Source organism: Agelaius phoeniceus, chromosome 1, assembly GCF_051311805.1.
Source record: "Agelaius phoeniceus isolate bAgePho1 chromosome 1, bAgePho1.hap1, whole genome shotgun sequence".
NCBI lineage: Eukaryota > Metazoa > Chordata > Aves > Passeriformes > Icteridae > Agelaius > Agelaius phoeniceus.
The window spans coordinates 23,533,290-23,555,704 of NC_135265.1; the positions used below are offsets into that span (position 1 = coordinate 23,533,290).

General features: G+C 39.5%; 1 long non-coding RNA gene across 1 annotated transcript in view; it reads left to right on the forward strand.

The window, feature by feature from the left end:
* Positions 1-22,415, forward strand: part of LOC143695710 (uncharacterized) — a 69,253-nt gene that overhangs the window by 32,658 nt on the left and 14,180 nt on the right. Inside the window, exon 2 of the long non-coding RNA XR_013185219.1 lies at positions 8,996-9,183. This is a non-coding gene — a long non-coding RNA (uncharacterized LOC143695710). The remainder of the gene's footprint in view (positions 1-8,995; positions 9,184-22,415) is intronic.

Below are 22,415 nucleotides of genomic sequence, written 5' to 3' on the forward strand. Positions count from 1 at the left end.
TTCCTTCCACATCCACCCCTTTTCCTTCACCTTCTGGCACTACAGCAGTGTTGAACAGCAGCCATTGAGGGCTCCAGCCAGATTTTTCTCAGTGAAAGTCAGGGAAAAAAGCAACAGCAAATGGACCAGCCTTGCATGTTCCTCCCCAATGCCCTCACCTGCACCCAAGCTCTTCACTTTAGCTGCCACCAAAGCACACTAGTTCTGGATGCAGAAGTCCAGTCCTGGCTCTAGTACCAGTCTCCAAGCTTCTGGGCCAGCTTTAGGAATGTGTTTTTAATATTCATTTTTCACTTTGTCTGCTACAGATGTGCACAGTGCAATTATTATAATGCTTTGCACATGTGGTGTTATGAAATGTGTGCCTTTAAAGTCAGGCCAGTTTTTTTTTCCCTACAACCCAAATATGTTATTTCTACCTATGTTTCAGTTTGCCCCACATTTAAAAAAGAATACAAAAAACTTTATTATAAAGATTAAACTAACAACTATGTAGCCAAAAGAGAGCAGACCCATTTTATTCATAACGGAACAGGTTTTTTTCATTTGCATGCTTGGATTTTTTTTTCTTGTACTTCTGTTCCTCGACACAGACACAGATGCTCACACAAATATCCATCTAAATGAAAAATATATGCACATAAGGACATTTCCTACTGTATGGAAGAAAATCATTCCTTAGCTGGGAAGCCATGATCTATCCAAACATTCTCATCTCCATCAAGTGATGCCCTTGTATTAATCCCCTTCAAGCTTAACCATTTCAGCTTATTGTACTCAATGGTAAAGCGTCATCCCTGCTCTGCTCTGAAATCAGTCAGTCATCAGACAGTCACTGGGCCTCATCAGTCCTTCTCAGTTTCTCACTTCCCATGGGATACAGCTGAAGCAGATTGTAACTGGACACCATTTGAGGGCCTTGGCGGCTCTGAAAGAGTATGGGATCCCTTGGGGTAACAGTGCCTTCCTGAAAAGATTAAGTAATCAACAAATCAATGTGGAAACGCATGGAAAGCCTGAATGGAGGACAGATCCTTTGAAACAGAAGCTAATTGCTGCAGCCCTCATTGCATTTCCATCTATCCAGTCTGTCCAGATCCCTCCTTAGAACCTTCCTATCCTCGAGCAGAACAACATTCACATCTAACTTGGTGTCCTCTGCAAGGTGACTTTGGTCTGTAGGTTTAGGCTGCTTTCTGAGGTGAAAATGGGCAAGGAGTGGCACACAAGATTTAGGTCTGTTCATCCAGGTCTCTTTTCAACACAGATTTAATCTGTGTCAGTGATATACACTGTACCTGAGCTGAGTGTAACAGTGCAACAGCAGTGGCTGCCTTCTGAGGCTTTAAAGGCCAACACTGAATTAATAAGGCAACTATACTAATTATCTTTATATGTTTTCATTGATCCATATTGCTTAGAGTTACATCACTGACAAACTAGTAGCAATTTCCAATACTAATTTCTCAAAACAACAAGACAGCTTTGACAATACATACACACACCTCAACAAAAGTGAATGTTACTGAATATTTAATAATGAACAGGGCCAAAATCAAGTGGGCTAAAAAAGGACATCTGATCTCTGTCTAGAGACAAAAATGAGCTCGTTCATAAAGAACATCATATTTAAACTTAGCAAGAAGAGGTGCAGGAAAGACAGATGATATGCAAAACTGGGCACTACACCTTACAAGGAAGGGAGACTGCAGTCACAGCAGCAGATAACCAGCATCAAGCTGGCTCGGTCTTTATTGCTGACATAAAAAGCACCAGGACACAGATCTGCTGTTACCCATGATTATCCATACTGCTAAATATGAGCACAGTATCTGGAAGATGGGTCATGCCTTTGGCACACTTCAGCAGATCCTCACTATGGCTCACAAGTGAACATGGGCCAAGGACCAATCCCCACTGTCAGTTTGGATGCAGCCATTGGTGTTTGGAGGGCAGGAGAGTTCAGTGCTATGGGCATGAGCTATGCCCTTTCAATTGGCCAGAGAAAATTTCCTAGTACAGATGTAGCCACCAATGTCTTTGGCATAGGAGCCAGTGAACTCTGAAGGTCTTTGGTTACAAAGAGGAGAATCCTGTATGTATCTAAAATATATTTATATATGTAAAATAAATTTAATTATATACCAGTTAAACAGCAAGCCATAGTGAACCTCAATTTGTTTGATGTTGTGGTTTCGTTCAGTCAATTGCCTAAAACTTCAGCTCTTTTTCTGAAGCACATCCAGGCTTCTTTGCTCTGCAAATCTCAGAGGATCAATCTCCCTGAGGAGATTTTCAGTACACCTCCATTCAGACTGGGCAGGCACATCTTTCATGCTGTGTTTTGATATTTCCCCATCTTCTGGCTGAATGCAAGAAGTAGGAAAGCTGCTCAGAACTAATTTAAAAGGTAAACTGAGCTCTTTTGAATTTCAAAAAGTCTCAGGATGGATCTTCTTTTATCAGAGCCAGCTTATCCATCCCTAATTCAGAGAGAAACGTAGGGGTTCAGATCAAAACTTTTTGATCTGGCTTCAGATGTTCTCAAAGTTCAGGGGTATTTGGATCTCAGGTTTTGGTGGGGGTCCACCCGTGATCTCCAGCACCCATCTCCTACCTGTCTATTCTCTTACAAGTACATTTCTTCTTTCTAGCCTCCCTCCCCCTTCATTGTTCTTCCGAGATTAAAGCTTTTCTATTATTATCATTATAAACATAATTCCTATAAGAGATAAGTAGGTCCCCAGAGTATCTTTATTAATCCTAGTAAAGATAACATTTTGAAAGTAGACAGGAAAAGAGATTTATAAAGAGCAAGAGAAGACAGTTGCAGATCAGCACGGCAGGGGCAGAATTTCCTACCCTTTCTGAGCCTGTTTACAAAGAAGAGTGGGTTAAAAATTGCCCTGCATGTGAAGTCACACACTGGTGTACAGGTAACCACCCTGATGAGTCTGAGACTTAATTCTATCTCCCAGTATGCCAATATTGTAATCTTGCTGTGCATTGGAATGGCCACCACTGTATTTTGTCTTGTGTGCAGACCCTTGTATACACAAAGCTATTTGTGACTTAATGTCCTCTGATTGAAGCATGAGTGTAGCTTGTGGATTTAAAAAGGTAAGAAAGGTTTTACCTCAGGAATGGGAAACTCATGGAAGTGCACCAATAAGCCAGAATGTGCACTGGGATTTGCTGGGATTTCTTGGTTAGTACCAATATTACTTTGCAAATATATACAGAAAATTCAAACCATATAGTGAGATTAAAAAAAAAATGGTTGTGATGGGCAAAAGGAATAGAAAATATAGAAAAAGCCAGCAATTAAATGGTGGTGTATTTACAGTCTTAACAGTCTTATAAAGTATTTTTGTTAGTGCCGCTACAGTGACGTGACACAGTTCAAATTGCATATCACAATTAAAGGGATGTATACACAAATGTTATAGTACTTAACCCCTTCTCTGGTCTTACCCTCAGCTTTCTGCTGACACTTGATGTCCAAAAACTGATGGTGTCCATTTGTGCAGGGCACAGAGAGGATTAACGTGAGTCTTAAGTATCCCAAATCCTTTGCTAGGAGGAGTATGATGTTGGCACTGAATGCTTCTTCCTCCCTTTCTGAGATTTGCTAGGCAGCATTTTTATGTCTGCTCACATGTTGTGCACTTTGCTCTTCCTTCATCAATCTATGTTGTATCTCCAAGTACTCTCTATATATGGTGCCTTTTACATACATGGGACACTTCTAGGTTCTTATGATTACCCCTGAGACTGATTTACATGGCATCCAAGGTTGCATTTATTTGCTGAACACTAACTAGCCCCAGTTTATAGCCCTCAGGTCCTCTGTATCTGCCTTTGTCTGTGCTAACAGGTGTTAAAACTCAGAGTTATTCCAAGCTAAGCAAGAACAATAACCAAGCAGGTAACACCCCACCCCCCAATAGGTAACTGCTGTTACAAGCTGAATCAAATCTCCAGGTGGGCCAAGACAAGTCCAGACAAAGCCAAAGAGGTTTATGCTGGTAGCCTAATGCAAAGCCATACCTCTTACAAGCAATGGAAACAGCAGATTTACTGAGACAAAGGCTAGACAGTTCTCTCTGTCTGGCCTCTACTGCTTTTTCTGACTTTTGACTTCCCATAACAACCTGGAGAGATAGCTTCATCCTCTGGAAACCATAAAGCATAAATAAAATATTCTGTCACCTTAATACAGTGGAATTAGAGCTCAGTGATAGGAATGAACCAATCATTGTAATTTTTTCAAATGAGAATCTCTGGTTTGGAATGAACCAAAGAACTTAAATCTGAGGAAATATGTTTTTCTGGGAAATGTCCTAGAAGACTTAGGAAAACCTTATCTAAAAAGCTTTTAACAATCAAGTGAAGGAAATATTTATTCGCTCCCAGATATGAATGCTGAGAAGCATCAGCATGGTGGAATATCTTAAAGTGATTCATCCTATTGTGTATTTAATTTTTCTTAAAACTGGGAACATAATCATCTACTCAAAATGGGAGGATTACCTTTTAGATACATAAACAGATAAGAAATAATTTCATTATTAAAGTACTGAGAAAATTAAATCATTCTCAGAGACTAGATGAACATTGATAAAGCCTACTTATTCCAGACTGAGCTTGTGGGGCAAAATACTCTCTGATATTCACCACAAGCAAAGATTATGGAGAACATAACATATTGAAATCTAAATTAATCCTGCTTATTGACTGATAATATGCCCTGGTCCTGGGGGAATATGCCTAATTTATTACTTTTTAAATTTTTTGGATTCCTTTAGGATGAGCAACTCCCCAATTGATTTTCATTGGCTATGTGGGGAAAGGAGTCATTAAATATGAATAGGGATTATTTTGTTTTGAAAGAGTATTGCAAAAAATTCACATTCAGCCAGTGCTGTTTAGATTATATGCTTTTTCATACTGCAAGGAAGAGAGACAATTTGGAGCACAGACTCTAAAAATGAAAATGAAAATAAGATGCTTTGTATTGCTTTCCAGCAGCCAGCTATTGTCCTCTGAGTTTTCCTCTGTTTCTGATGCCACTCTCCACAGAACACATGCAGTACAGACTGAAAGAGTTGTGCTGGTACAGGAGGAGGAAGGGGATGTATCACAAAATAGAAAAAATGGGGAATAATAGAAAATATTTTACTGTAAACTCTTAAAGGGCAACTTAGCCAGGGGGTGTTACTTGATATAACCCTTGAGGCTGACCTAGTTTTATTAAGGGTTCTTGGCCCTGACTGTAGATTGGCACCCTACCATGTTTAAAATTGTGCTCATAATGTAGTCTTATGAAAGACACTTTGTTAGTTAAAAAAAAAGAGGAAAAAAACATTAACAATAGAATAATAAAAATAATTACAAAAATGCAGCTCCTGACCTAGACAGTCTTTCTGCAAAGGCATTTCTCACCATTTCTCCTACTGCCTTTGTGCATTTCCCTTTGATGGAATCTAGAGGCCCCTACTCAGTCCATCTGTCACAAGGTATCATTTCTCTACTTTATTGATGTGCTCATCCTATTTCCGTTGCACTGAATTCTGTCAGCTCTTTAAAGGGGTGAGCATGCAAAACATGCAAATAGTGGGCGCTGTGCATAAAAGAGCAGATGGCATTGTGGTTTGCACTTCATTCTTATTTCTTCTCCAATATCAATCATTGATAAAATTGTACTCTCAGACCTATATAAGAAATTCCAGTGTCCAGCAGTCTAATTCTCTATTTACCTAATAGGATTATGCTCCTATTACAAAACATCACTTTATTGCAAAACATCACTTTAGCTTAGCAGGGAGGAGGCATTAGACAACTGTTTTGTATCTGTCTTTTGTCCTCAATAAAATGGAAATCATAAGAAATTTGGAAATTTTTTCTATCATCTGCCTAGAGACTGCCTAGGAAGGAACAAAGGCTTCTCACTGGAACTACTGTTCCCTTCTACTGTTTGTAAACTAACTATTCAAGTCAGCATGAACCTCGGCATGACAAGGAAAAATCCTTTCCTGATTTTGGCCTGATGGCTGATGTTTCCCACTCCAAAACAACATTCACTGCCTTTCACAGAATTTTTGCACAATGTGCAATGTGTTCCTCTGTAGGGCCAACGAACCAACACTGTCTGCAGTAAAAGGGAGAAAACAGATATGCTTTATCATACAGCCTCTTCTCCTCACACTGTCCTGAAGTGGAACAAGCTATGAAATCCAAATTAACTTACATGTGACAGATAAACCTTTAGGTAAGGACTAAGACTGGGTCAATTGGAGTTTTTTGGGAAGTTTTTTGGTTTGCTTTTTTTTTGTGTGTGTGTGTGTGTCATTGGAGTTTTTTGTCTGGGGAGATGGGATCCCTTACCAGGTTATAACATTAGCTTGTGGTTCCTCTGTCAGAATGGATTGTGCCAGGGATTGCTGCTTCCCTGACAAATGATGTCCAGCTTAGGGCATATCTCTGGGAGCCCTGTATAAGGAGCATCTTGCATCCTGAAGATGCAACAACTCAATGTTGTCTTTCATTCCAGGCCAGAGTTCACTTCTACATCTTTCCAGGATAGAAGACCAGAGGTTTGAAAGTGCTCAGACACACATCATCTAAACTCCAGAACTATACTGATAGGGTGGAAGGATGTTTTACACATCTTTCCTCTGCATCTAGCTCTATGAAGTCTGTCAGTGAAATGAGAAATAATTACATTGCATCACTTGTGAGTGAAATTTGAAGAAAGGTGAATGCAGTGGCAAAGGACTCTGAATCCATCCTGTGCCTCACTGACAGATCCATGGCCTATATAAAACCATAAAATAGTCTGGGCTGGAAGGGAGCCTTAAAGGTCATTTAGTCCAACCCCCTGGAAGGAGCAGGGTCATCTTCAACCAGATCAGGTCACTCAGAGCCCCATCCAGCCCAGCCTTGAATATTCCCAGGGATTCAGCATCTCCCATCTCTCTTTGAATAGTAAAAGATGCAGACACCATGGAAGGAGCAGAAAAATGGACCAGACATAAAAGGGTCCTTCTCTAAATGTGCCCTTCCAGCTTCCCACAACATACAGTTCAGGGAATTTCTGAGCCAGATCTCATAGCTATGTGTTTCTGATGATGAATATTTTCCTTGGCTAATTAGACTCCTTGCTTTCCTGAACACAATGCCATGGTACTCTGCAGTAACAAGTTCAATGAGTTAATTATACATCTTGTACAATGATCAGAGCATGAAAGTTTTTTGAATTGAAGACCATGATTACAGTAAAGGTAAAGAAAGATGCAATTTTTGCTTGAAAATGTGTCATAATATGTATTAATGTAATTGATTACATTTTATTCACACAGGCTGGTCTTTGTTGTCTAATAGAAACAATAACACAATTTAATGTTATACAGACAATACAATTTTCAAATGTCTCAAAAAGACTTGTAATTTCATATTTTATTTTGCAAAACGGCATGAAGCTCATTTTATCTCTTCCAAAAAGTCTAATTTCATTTGAAGTATGACAGATTGGTAGATCTTCATACCAAATAGCCAGAAAACATAGACAAGAAAACACAAATTGGGTTTGTAACTGTTCATCAGATAGATTTTGAATCTGTAAAATAAAAAATAGCTATTTGAAATTCTGCCTTTATATTTTCTGCAATAGTGCTTTTGTCTTTGACCTATTTAAAATAAAAATTTCCTGTATAAGCTGTAAAACATAAAAGCTGCTGTTGACTGTCCTCAAAGTCCACATAAATTCCAGCCACACTGTATTAGAGACTTACTGCTATGATGTTTAGGCATCATAACATGATTATAATACAAGCTGTTGAGGTTTGGGGTCAAGGTTCCCCAATGTTCTTGTTTTGTCAAATGATCTTTGCAGCATTTACATATCATAAGCTATGTTTAGAATTAAATGCTTCAATTAAATCAACAACTTGGTTTTGCCCTCTGGGGTGATAAACAACCAAAATGAGATGTGTTTTTTCTCTGTCCGCAGCAAGAGGTTTAGAAAGAGAGAGGGAGCAACAATAAAGAAAAGTCGTTCTGATAAAAGCCCTAGTTTCAGTTTTACTCTAAGTTTTATTCTGATTGGCAGTTTTGTGGTCTGTCTTACCAATTACTGGAAGCATTGCCAACAAAACAGAGCAAGTTTTGCACAAGAACTTTTCCCACACTCATTTCTACCATTGTGGTTCAGTGAACCTCATTCTTAATTTCCTTGCTCAGTTGTGTCATGGAGCTGTGTTTCTACCATCCTCAAGGCAATTCCAAGATTTTCTCAGAGATTAAAGGAATCAGAAGCTTATTGTTTATTGGAGACCTACACTCCAGAGTGCAGCAGAAAGGAGGATAACTCCAGCAGAAGAAATATATTCTGCTTCTTGAGCAGCCTCACTGGTCCACCTACTGTCCTCACTGATTCCTACAGTGCAAAGATACTTCTATTAAACATAATGATATTAAATGGACCTGATGCGATTTAACACATTTATGAGACTCTTTCATGTCTCACTGTAGGAGGTTGATATTTAAACCCTAGTCCTCACTGAACCTGAAAGCATTAATAATCCCCTTCTCTTTGGCCCATATGCAGGCTCATTACAGTTGCTCTTTATAGTTATCTATTTTCTCTTAGGCCCTTATGCAGAGAAGAATCTCTATAGAGGAAAAAGCTTAAGCACTTGATTAACTTTAAATACATTGAAGTCAGTGCTCAAAGTTAAGCAGGTGCTTAATATTTTCTTGAATCAGGGCCTCACAGCCTAGGCTTTCTGTCTCTGTACTGGTTCAAAAAATAATGGTCTAGAATTTGCTTCTCCACTCAACTTCATTGATGCAAATCTGGATAATCCATTTAGATTAAAGAGCTTTGTTCATCTTTGCCTTGTATTTTATAGAGTTATCTAGAAAAATGGGTGTCAAACATCACTGCTGGGGAATAGTAGACTTTAAATAAACTTTGCATTCACTTTTTCCACAGTTATAGAAGACATGGTTGAACATCAGCAGGAACATCAGAGGAAGCTGCAACTCGGAGGTGATGGTGGAACACCAGCATAAAATAAAAGAGCAGGATGAGGCTGAAGTGACTCCTCATGACTTGACTGAGTGAACTGCCTCCAAACCATTGCAACGAGTTGGATAGAAAGGGATTGAGCAGGGGCAGAGGTATGTATAGGCAGTGATGAATGCATTGAGCAAGACATGATGTGTCCTCCATCAAAATCGATAGTCAGACCTCCCTGCTGTCAGCCAGCATATGAAAGAAGGCATGTGAAGACCACCTTCCCTACCCTCTTTCCCTCTAGTTCCTGTATTTCTCTCCCTCAAGAATGAGGAGGGCCTTTGTGCTTCAAGGGAGCAATACCTAAAATCCTGCCTACATCCATCTCCTTTCCCCAAGTATGCAATGGATAATACCCTTGTAGAACTCATTTCAACAGCTTCTTAAATCTACTTTCATGAGGGACAAGAAATATCCTTATATATCCTAACTTGTTTGGATATTCCCAGTTTCTGTGGGGAAAAAAAAAAGATCAACTGCTGTGCTTCTTTGCTCATGAATCATGTCAGCCTGGTCTCCATAACATTCTGGGACACAAGGTCAGTCAGGAGTCATCCCTTTCCTAAGACATTAAACTGAATCTGAATTCCAGCAACAGCCAATCTATTAATGATCTACATCCACTGGTAACCTGCAGACTTGTCTGAGGGTGTAGATCAAGCCTACATCCTTGAAATGGTGTCTGACTTTGCCTTTGCTGGGCAAGACCTGAAGCCCTAGAGCTGAGTCATGTCCCTGTTTCCAGAGATGTCTGACTGGTCTGTGATTGCAGATGTGTACTCCAGAGTTTCAGCTGCCCTTCTACCTTTAGCCTTCATTGCTGATGTTTAATGTATTATATGAAAAGGATTTCAGGCACATTTCATGCACTTTGAGGGTAATTACACTTTGAGGGTAACTACACAGTAGCAAGGGCAAATGCACAGTCTCATTTTTTCATCTTCAAGAGTGTCTCTGGAGTTTGGTTTGGGGCATGCCAGAAGAATATCCACCAAGAGGACATCAGCCTGCAGACTGGACAGACTGAAGCATGGGGCCAGCCCCTCAACCACCATCAAACAGCTCTATTCCACAGTATCAGCCAAGCATCCCAATTAGAAGCTGGCATCACCTGTCACTGATAAAATGGGATTTAAGAGCATAGATTCACAGACTAAATAAAAGGACAATGACAGCAGATGGGAGGGAGGTTTTGGGGATTATCCTAAAACCTGAATTATTCTCAGGACCAGCCAGGTACAGCATAAGTACTACCTATGGAGTCTCAGGTTCAGTGTAGATGTAGTTCCTGGGAGCAGGGAATATGCCATACAAATTGCAGAGCTAACATTATCACAGCCTATGCACAGCACATATGTCTCTTACAGCTAGAAATAGTTAACAGACACAGAATGAGCACATGCAGAGCTGGTAGATATGCCCAATTGAATGAATCAGTTTATATATTTAATCCTTCTTAAACAGGTTTATCCTCCAAAGAGTTTCTCATTTCTTCTTCTTTTCCATGATTTAGCAGCCAGCAATCTTACAGCCCTACTGTGCTTAGAAGGGGGTTCCAATTTTTTTATTTCTAACAAGGTTTCCAGCAGATTTTGAATGTCATACAAGTATTCTATTTGCACATTAACTTCCTTCAGACTGAACATATACAGAGCTAAATTATTATCCTTGAGATCCATAAAGGCAAAAGCACCATCACTCCCTGCTCAGTGATGGCAGCATCAGTCCTGGGCAAGATTTAACAGCCACTTTTCTTCTGAACATCTACATTTGAGAAATATTTAAATATTTAATTCTCTTATTTCCTGACAAGGAGACTTACCAACCGCTGTCATTGGATAGGAGAGCCAGAGCCACATGTACAGGGACAATCCAAAAGTTCAAATGCGCATGGCTTAGGCAGCTCAAGTTAAAGCAGTTGAGCTTGGACTCTCAAGTCTATAGATTTGAAAACCTGCTTGAAAAACTCTGTAAGAAGAAAGCTTAACTAAGAATGGCTGTTAAATTCAAACATTTTACCAGGTAACAAGATTAGTTATTGAGCACTTTGGGACAAAGAACTGAAAAGGAACAATATTGCAACTGTCAGAAAAATGAAGAGTAATTCATTAGTAATTCACAATAACTCATAGAGGACAGGAACCTTCTGCAATCCTGATAAATAAAAGGAATACTTATCCTTTGGCCATGCTTCATGTGAAACCAGTTTTAATGTGAAATTCTTTATCTGGTAACATTTTATATGCGAGCTGATTCAATTATCTGTACAGACATGCAGCATGCCACTGAAGAAGCAGCAAATGCTAACAAAGATTATTTCAATCTGCAGCTGGAAGTAAGGGTATCATCTGTCCCACTGCATGATGAGCTCATCATCCTGAGGGAAATGAACACCATACAACACTGCCTTGGAAAGGCTTTGGATGGCACTTTCATCCAAAAACAACAAACAAAGATTTGGCATGATTTCTGTCATACACAACATCATCATCAATCATTTAGATCAAAACATCAATATAACCATTAGATAATTGCATATCCAATGACATACATTCATGAAAAGATACAAGCCATATGCTGATTGGAAATTTTACATAGTTAAATCTGATACTTATTTATACTGACCTTTGCCATTTTCTTGCAAAAACCACAATTATCCTTCCAACACAGAGATATGTTTGGTGTGATATCTGTCCATGAGAATTCAGTATACTTCATGAAATAATCTTGTAATAATATTAAATACATTTCATATAGTTGGCAATATGTGGGATGATATAAATCAACCATGTCAATCATCAGCATAAATTCTGAGGCACCACAGGGATCATCCTGGTTCAACTGACATCCTTAGCCATCTGATGAGACACACCAAATCCCATAATAAAAGCAACCCCACAGTGATACTTATTGCAAACCTCCAACAAAGGGGTTTTGGCCAAAAAAACCCCTAAAACGAAAACACAACAAAATCAAACTAAAAGCACTCTGAGAACTGAATTATAAAAAAAAAAATTAAAAAAAGGAAAAAAAGCCAACAATCCAAACCAGAAGACAGAGTGAGAACTTTATTGAAAAGTCATCTAGGTATTACAACAAAAATTTAGAAAGCACTCTAGTGACAATTATAGCAAAAAAGATAACAGCTGGAAAGAAATTAATTCTCATAGGACAAAAAGAAGATAGGGTACAGGAATATTTCCATCTCCCATGAATCAAAATGATTCTCAGATCTGGGTTTGTTAGCAGTAGCTGCAGCAGACAAGCCTGTGGCACAGGAGATGTATATCATCAAGAAGACATTTGATGAACCAAAAAGCAAGTATGAAACAGCTGTTCTTCAACACAAAGCCATGTGATTCCTGAGCTTCTCACCATCACCATCATACCATGCATCCATCTCTCCACTGACTCAACTTGGATTTGTTCTCCTAACCTGCTTACAGAACACTTACAGGACTTACAAATTCACCACTCTTGTGTAGAATTTTCCATTTTACTCATTCAGACCTCCAACTTAATGAAATTTGGGTAACTGATGTGTCAGACTGCATGGTTTAATTACTTGCCCTCTCCGTAAAGATGAAAGAATGATAAATTTCTCTGAAGACATGTAGGTGAAGATACTGTTAGATTAGATTAGGTGCTTCCCTCTTTCCATTGACTGTATCAAAATGAAGGAGCCTCCAGATACTAATCCAGACCCATTAATTGAGAATTTTACTTCATATAGGAACAAAAAAGTCTTAATACTTCTGTCTGCTCCATTCACCCCTAGTGAAACTGAGTCTCAGTAGACTTCCTCACTATGGCTGAAGAGGAAAAATACTTTGCTAGGGTCTTTCACCTACTATTTGGCACATAGCAAATGAGCTCTTAGCCTCACCGAGTCCATATTTCTTTTTCCCAAAAGATTTCTGCAGCTGCCAGGCCATGGGAATTTGTAATAATCCACAGTGCCTGCTAAAGCAGAGCCACTGGCAGACGGGATGGCCATAGACAAAACCAGAAGAAGGAGCACTACCATGTACCCTGACTGATGCTGCTGAGACTCCAGCACAGCAAAGAATTTAATCCCTTTTCATGGAATAGCTTTCATTTCTGTAACCAAAGACTACTGCAAGAAATTCATAATAGAAGTACTATATATGGAGAATCTCTACATACTATGTGAAGTATAATAGTTCTCCCTTTTCAAACTACACCAGAAATGAATCCAAATTACAATATTACCCTGATCTTTCCAGGGAAGCCCAAGATTTCATCTTTAATACTATCCCAACATGATTTCGCTACCTTGATATGGTGGATAGTGTCACCCTTCTCATTATAGCACAAAAAAATCTAAGGACAGCTGTTCTAACAAGATTCAGAGGTGCTGCAAATGGGAAAGTGAAGTCAGAAGTCCTTTTGTTTTGATATAAAAGGAAAACTTAATTGAGAAAGAGGAAACTTTTAATATAAGCTTCTTTTTTTTCTAAAGGAAGAAAACACTTGGAGAAAAATAACCCTGCTATATCAGGTATTTCCCTTTATATTCTATACCTATTATAAAAGCAACAAAAATGAAGGAAATCAGTTGGTTTTCATCTATTCCAGGGAAATCTGAGTAATTTAATGAGAACTGCTGTCCATGACCACACACTTACTATAAAGAGTACATAATGAACTTTTCTAAACTTTTTAACTGTCAAATCTCTGGTGTCCAGGAATTTAGATTCTTCCAGAGTTAACTCTGAAAGTTGTTCTGAAAATGTAATTTTAAATTTCTGCCCACTCTTGCTGTGAAAAAACCAGAAGTTACATCTGTAACACTTCTAGGCATTGAAAAGGTGACTCACCTTTTTTGGTTTTGGTAGCCATGTTTTGAAAGAAAATGGAACTGTATACTTGGCAGTGGTAAGGAATGCAACAGGGTATTTTTAAATGAGGGCTTGAGTTGCTTTAGTGCTAAAAATTTTGGAATAAATCCTTGCAGTTAGATATTGTATTCAGATAAGATTTTGTCTTTATTCTTCTTTTATTTCTGTGTTTGTAGAGGTGAAGAAGTCCAAAAAAGTAATGAGGACACACTTGAAAAGTCACAAATTAATACTACTCTTTGGCACTTGTGTAAAAAAAGCTACTCAGTAAGAGCAGACTCTGAGCTGTTTCAGCACGATGCTGCTCTCCACCCCGTGTGAAAGGTCTGTGTCTGAGACCAGACAAGGTCACAGGGCTAGAGAAAGCATTGCCTGCAATGGCCACAAAGCATTCAGCTGCTAAGGATGAAGAGCAGTTCTCTGCCCAGATTTATAACCTCCCCTGCTGTTTCAACAGCTGAACACTGCCATATGCTCCAAAGGAAAATGGTCCCCCACATTTCAGGCTAAAGGGGAAAAAAGTGATGCAATGGAAAAAAAGCAGCAAGAAAGAGCCTGGTGCTGAGCATAAGAAAATGTTTTCAGAAAGCAAACAAAGGTTAGCTACACGTTGATACAGCACAGAGTTGGGTGAACTAATGAGATGTCAACAGTGGTTTAGCCCTGTAGACAATGGGAAATTCTAGTGGGAGCAGCACGCTTCATGTTCATCATTGATAGCTTGGCCAGAAAGGATCCTTAAACAACTATGGCACTGAGAACATGTGACACTATATGCAGCCAATGATACAGAATATTTATGTGTTTGATTGCTTGTTTATTGGTCTTTGGTTTTTTGTGACAAAGGATAGCAGCTGGAAGGCAAAACAACTATAGAGGCCTGCATTACAGTCACTGAGCAGAAAACAGTTCAGAAAAATAGGATTCCAGTTCTCCCTAAAGTTTTGGTGAACAAGGGACATTCTCTTCCCCAGTGTGTGACTGCACCTTTTTGCATACTCTCAGTTTCTATAGAAGAGATCCCTGTGCTTTTACTAAAGATTCAGCTCATGCCATCCATCACTGAAGTGGAGTAACAGCCCCAGACTATTAGCAGCTCTGTGCTACAGGAATAAGGAAATGGTTCTGGCTTGGTCATCATTTTCCTTCCTAGCAGCTGATACACTACAGAAATTTCCATATTGTGGAAATGCTGCCTAAGAAAGGCAAAAGACATTGGTATGAATAAGAATTAAGTACTGAAATGTACCATTTTCAATCCTATTTTATAGGAGCCAGGGAAATAATTTGTGCTTCCCTTTTATTTCCTCTCTGTCTTCTGTAGTATTCAACTACTTAGAAGCAGAGGAATCATTTATATTTAGCACAGCTTCTATTCTAAAGCTCACATATTAGTAAAGTTAACATAGATCACTCCATACTGCTGTTTGCACAGCTGGATATGTCAGATAGAATAGGGTTTATCTTTTCTAAGATGAGCTTAAATCCATAGTGTCTTTCTTATTTACACCAACCACAGCGCAACATTGTTCCTGTAAAGAAGGTCAGTTTTAGTGGAGCCATGTTCTTAGTGCAACCCTACAGGTGCACAAATTTTGATAAATTGCTTCAGTATACCCTCAGATCTGAGTGTCTACCTTCAAGCCACAGGATATTATTGATTATAAGTAAAAATTCATTTACATTTGAATCATGACACCTACAGGTAATGACTCATTAAATGGTACCTTATGCTCCTCTGATCAAAAGGAATGCCCCCTTCCATTACAAAAAAATCTGTTTACCAGGGCCGTAGATGTGTGGAATTAGAAACATGGGCTTTGCTTACACAGAGAGATAAAGTCACATCCAGAGACTTTTTAAAGGTTTGTTCTTTGCAAAAAAAAATATTAAAATCTAGGAAAGTCACTTTCACTGTATTGAGGGTGCCCACCCAATATTTCTCCCTAGATCAAGGTGAGATGGAATGGATGCTGAAGGAGAAAATGTTGCTGTGCTTTACAGAGCACCATGAAGTTACCAAGGGTGGGATTTAGATCTTAGGACAGCTTAGGACAAAAATTTTCAGGTGTGTGCAGGTAGCCATCTACATGTCATCTAGAGAACAGGCTCTCACTGTGCTCCAGGGAGATTTGTTCAGGACAGTCAACAGCCTCTCAGGGGTGACTCAGCTGATGAGCCACTGGGGCAGAAATCTGTACCAAAACCTATGTGCCTGGTACCAAGTGGGATGCTCAGAGTAACCCAGGACACCTGTGTGGGGGTAGCAGACATTACACACCATATCATGCTGCTGCATTAGAGGTTGTGGCCCATCATCTTTATTTTGGAGGACCTTTTACAAAACTAAACACCTCTCAGTAAGTAACTTCCTCATAATTTGGGTGTTGTCTATTTTAGAATGGACTGAATCATCCTTTAGGCTGCACTGTTTTGGGTTGATCTCTATCAGCTCTCATGAGAGTTTAGTGCACATATCAAATATCATCTGCAGACGTCAAATGTCAATGCTAGAGTCAGCAAGCTGAATCCTGTCCTAAGGCATTGTGTGCTGCAGACATGACATAACTGTGTACTCCTAATTTTCCATCATTAACGGGCAGATTACCTGGTTCACAAAATTCACCTGCTTTACAGGTGAAGACATACCCAAGCAGCCTCCTTTTGGAGACAACTGTGGTGTCAGAGTGAACTACTTTGCTTTCAGACCCATAAGAGGTCAGACTCTACTGCTCTGGAGCCTGAGCTATGTGCTTGTTCACTGCTGTACCCCAGGAATAAAGACTCTACAGAACCCAAGGAGATGGATAATATGGTTCAGAGGCAGCAAAGGTGGGTCTTATCTCACTTAGGGTGGCTATCGAAGAGAAACAGGACCCTACATTGTACCACCATGATCAGGAATTGCTGCATTGACTCATCAGTCCCTCAGCATTTAGTTATTATGCAATGATGTTCCATTTAGACATTATGCAAGTCATTACACCCTAAAAAGTTATTCCAAAATGGAATTCTCTTCTTAGCTCATGCAAAAGGCCTGTTTATTTGGACTGGCTTGACCTTTAATTCCACAGCTTCCTCTGCTTTCTTCTGTGGTCTTCACATTAGTCTTCCCAACCCTTCTACTACTATATGCATCTCTTGTCTGTTTTGATGAATTTTACTTAGGCCTTTTAGTTCTGAGGTTCCCAAAATGAGGGCACAAACATCCAAGAGGACTGTGTCTATACTGTATGAATCAGGTCATTAATGCTAATTCCTGGCTCTATCTTGGTAGAATTTTTTTAACTTAAGTTGATTTGACATAGATTTTTACCACAGTGATTGTCCATGAGTATTTCAAAATTAGTTTCCTGCAGGGAATACTTTTTAATTAGCTAAGTCTTTCAATTTAAAAGTTAATCTTACAAAGCTAATCTTGAACACAAAAGTTCCTTAGGACAAAAGAAAAATAAGTGCTAGAAACAGAATCATGGAATCATTTTGATTGGATCCTATCCAGCCCCATAGTCTTTTGTGTGTCTAAATGGTGTAGCAAGTCATTGACCATTTGCCCTTGGATTGTGGGGATTTCATTCTGCCTCCTGTCCCTGTCTCCCAGCTCAGGAGACTGGGTATCCAGGGAACAACTGTCCTTATAATAAATGACTCAGGCAAAGAAGGCAATAGGTGCTTCAGCCTCTCCCCCATCCATTGTCCAATAAAGGATGGGGATTCTCCTTAGCCCACCTTTTGTCGCTGATATATTGGTAGAAACATTTTTATTGACTTTTATAGCAATAGCCAATTAAATCCTAGTTGGGCTTTGGCCCCTCTAATTTTCTCCCTGTATAACCTCACTACATCCTTGTAGTCCTTCTGAGTTTTCTGCTCCTTCTTCCAGAGGCCATAGACCCTCATTTTTTCCTTATTTCCAACCAAACTGTGTCCAGTAAGGATGGTCTTCTTTCCTGCCAGCTTGTCTCTAGGCACATGGGGATAGGCTGCTCCTGTGCCTTTAGGATTTCTTTCTTGAAGAATGTCCAGCCTTCCTGGACTCCTTTGCCCTTCAGGACTGTCTCCCAAGGGACTCTGTCAACCACGCTCCTGCACAGCCCAAGGTCTGCCCTCCAGGAGTCTAAGGCAGCAGCTCTCTGACCCTCTGCTCAATTCTCCAAGAATAAAAATTTCTATCATTTCATGATCATGTCCCAAATGGTCTCCAAACATCACATAACCCACCAGTTCTTCTCAGTTCACAAAAAAAAAAAAAAAATGGTTGAGGAAGAGCAGCATTTCACAGCAGAGCTTGATGGCAGTCTCTGTATCCTAAGGGATGTACATACAAGGTTTTTCATAGTTAATTTATAAACTGGCCTTCTTTTAACTTCAGTCTAAAGTATTTGCACAGTCAGGGTGGACACAGCAGATAGGTGGATAAGTAGATATTTTTAAAGTGGAAGAAATAAAATTTCTTGCAGTGACCTTTTGAAGCATTTCATGTTCAGATTTGATTCATAATCAGGAATAATCATGAATTATTCTCATATTCTTTATCTCATTATTTAAAGGGAAACATATCAAATGCCAAGTAATTGCATCTGTGCCAGAAAGTAATTTTATATTCCTTGTTATGTGAGACAGAATAATAATTTCTCTGTTCTTTCCAAATGAAATTTGATGATAGAGCATGAATCAATTAATAAGTCAATATATGACCATCTTCACTAACAGTTTAAGAGGAACTTCTGGCAGTCCTTACACAAACAATACCCTCTACCTGGCAAAAAGCTAAAAGCAAACTTACTGTGCTTGTGATCCATTAATTTGAAAAAGTCTCTGGGTGTCTCAAAGTAAACTTGAGCAAGCCCAATAATGTATGATCAGCAGAGATGGGTAACTGAGAGGGGACAGAAAATGGAGCTTCCAGCACAATGGAAATAGTTAGCCACCTGCTGAGGCCTGTGAAGCTGGCAAGTGCTAGGAGAGATCAAAAACACACAATGAAGTGAGATGCTTCTGTGCTTGAATTTATAAAGTGATGCTTACTGAAATAACATTTTATGGTTTTAAGAAAAGAGGCAAAATGTTTCGGAGATACTGTATTTTAACATATCTCTCAGAGCCTTACCTAAAACATGAAATCAAATTGGTTGGTGAGGCAGGATTGATGAGTGCAGGTGAAGTGTCTGAATGCTGAATAATGTCTGCAAGTGACATTACAGCTCAGTATTTTTGGGGGCAATGACCCAAGAACTGCAGTATCAATAAACACAGTTAGCAGTGAAGCAGGAGGATGAGGACAAAAAATAACAGAATTTCAGAGATCTAAACATGGGCAGAAAACAATAAATTAATTAAAGAGAAATTATTTCTAAAAGAATGCAGCCCTGAAAGGTCATTTTAACTGATAATCTCTCCAGTACAGAGACCTCCTTTCCTTAGGTGGTTATATCAAGTGGAGAAAAATGCAGCCTTAATCCTGAACTGCAGTTAACCATGGCAGTAAAAATACTATTAATGGCAGCAACCTTGATTCAGGAGGAGAGATAAAGTTGAAGGATAATGAAAATACCAGACTGGTCATGTCATGAGTAGCAAATCCATAAATGTGTGGTCTGAATAGTGTTCATCTGAAGGGGAAACTGGGGCAAACTTGAGCAACCTTAATTAGGGAGTAATTAAACCCTACCTATAGGATAAATAGATAAAAATGTTGTAATAAAAAAACCTCACTGCTTTACATTTCCTCTTTTAGAAGAAATATGACAATATATTATATCAATTTTAATGCTTTTATTTCACTGGCTGTCCAAAAGTGCTCAAGCAGCCAGGTGAAAATTACCACCAGGTGAAAAACAGGGGAGCTGGCAGAGAGCTCCCCAAGCCCTGGGGCGCATTGCCAGGGGAGGCAGGAGGGAGAGGTGTGGAGGAGAGGTTTCACCAGCCTCCTCTTTGCTGTGAGCCATTCAGGAGGGTGCAGGTTGGAGCAAGTCTTGCTCTCTGCCTTGCACACCTCAGGTCCTGCACTGCGGGAATCTCGCGTGCAGCATAAGCCAGGGGCTGAGTGCCAGGGCAGACTGCTCATGATAGAGCCACCTACTTTATGATTTCGGAATTATTTTAAAGACAGCTGGCAAGGGAATGCTCCTAAATCCTCATCGTGTTAATTGGTTTCTTTCTAACAGGGCAATCCCCATTTATAAAATGTGGTTTTCCTAACAGCCCACTGAATAATCTGTGAAAAAAAAACCGCATCCCTCTCTTGCTTTTGCATCAAAGCAAAAGGTGAGGTTTGATGAAGTCAACCTGCACAGCAAAATGAGTACAGCCCTGCATCAGCAAGGTTTCCTGCAGGAGATAACTACGGTCAGAGAACTATTATAGCAGTTGCTGTTCATGAGAGGGAGGAAGAATGATGCACAAACAAGTCCTGTAAGTTGCCTGCAGGAGCACCACAGGGAGGAGTCCTGTTACTCATTATGCTGTGTGTCAGCTCCAATGAGGCCAGAAGCTCAGCAGAACAATGGTGGTGACGTCTTGGGTGGCCAAAAGTTTCTTACATTGTTTTCACATTCACTGTGTGACGCAACCACCCGCAACAATTGTGCACTTGAAATGTTCTCAGAAACGAAAGGAAGCTTTTGGGCCTGCCTGTAAGAGGCTTACTCCCCACATAAATGATGTGACTTGCACTTCAATTACACATAAATGTACATATACATCTTCACCAGCCCACAGAACACAGGAGAGAGTATCCATTTTCAGCACTTTTCCAGCTTATCGCTCAGAAGAGCAGTGGGAAGAATAGATAGGCTTATACCATGGTTGTCCCCTGTTCCTTTTATTTGTATTTAATTTTGCAGGGACAAGGTTCATTATGCAGACAGTCCCAAGAAGGAAAATTCTCTTATTCCGCCTTTTGTTATTGTAAATGCATGTGGAGTATGCTGTATGGTTTTTCAGGCTGTATGGAATGAAGCAAAAAGGAGTTTTCAATCTTTTAATGCTCCATGCTTGGGGGAGAGGCGTAAGAAAATGGTCCATGGAGATCCTATATTATTATTTGAGAGATTTTTATTTTTCAGGCCTGGTCAGGTTTTATGACTGGCACATTTCCTAGAAGGCACCTCTGAAGGTTTATAATGATTTCTCCTTACACTATTTATCTCACTCTCCCAGTTGCAGTGCATTTATCCTCACACGGACAGAAGCATGACAGGAAAGGAGAGGACACATCAAAGAGATTTTGCCAAACAGAGGAATATGGATTTCCCACTCCCCTCCCTGAAGGATATTTTCAAGAAGATGCAAGGTTTTGCAATGTACAAATATATTAGCAGTGCAAAGCAAACAGGAAAGGCTGTAACATTTGCTGAGGTTCTACTGAACTGGCTTGGACTGTGTGTAGAGGGGGAGAAGGATCTGGGGCCTGGCATTTTGCCCTGAAATTCACGGAGGTTACAGGGTCCCCTGTGCTTCCCCAGTAACTTTTCTTCCACCTACTGCAACCCAGAAAATAATGTGCTCTCAATCCAAAATGGAAAACACAAAACAGCCAATTCCCATCTGATTTTTGCAGTATCTAGACTTGCTGTTCCCTCCATTTCCTTTCAGCTATGCAGCACAGCAGTTACTTTCAGCATCTCTCTGCTGGAACATTGGCAGAATAAAGAATAGACATGTTTCTCAGCAATCCCAACTCCTTTCTTTAAATACTCAAACCACAGATTTTTCAACACAACATTTGGGGAGGTGACACTGTTATTTATATAAGAACATATTCATTCTGAGATGGGATATGGGACTTAACAAAAGTTATTACACAATGTGGTGGCAGGAAAAGACAGCTGAACATAGCCTACTAAACAGTAAAATGTTGGAACTTACAAGTTTTTTCCAAGTCAGAAAAAAGCCAGATTTTTACACTTTAATATAATGTCCATAAAAGAAGACCTATTTTGCAGCCAGGGCATTTAACTAGGACTTGGTAGATTTGGGATTCATGCCTGGCTCTGTCTAAATCTGCAAGCCATTTGACTCCTCTGGGCTGCAGTTTCTCTTTCTGTGCAGCAGTACAGACACTGCACAGAGAAATTGTCAGGATGCAGTCACTGTAATGTGGGGGGCACACATAATTATTTAATTTACTGCAATTTTTGACAGCTAGAAGTAAGAAGTGGGATTGAACATAAGACTTACAATATATGCATAGAAGAGTATTCATCATGTTAATTACTCAGAAGAAAAAGAAATAAAGCAGTACTTACTGCTTCCCTGGTAAAAATATGTCATAGTAGAGATTTCTTCAGAATTTTAAATAAGGCAAGGATAAACAGGAAAATCTTAGTCATTGTTGTGCTGAAATAGCTTTACTCTATGAAGGAATATCTAACCTCATTTTAAAAAGTCAGACAGACAAAATGTGATTGTGCATGATGTCAAACATGATCAACTGATAATCTCCCCAGTGATAATCACTGATAATCAACAGG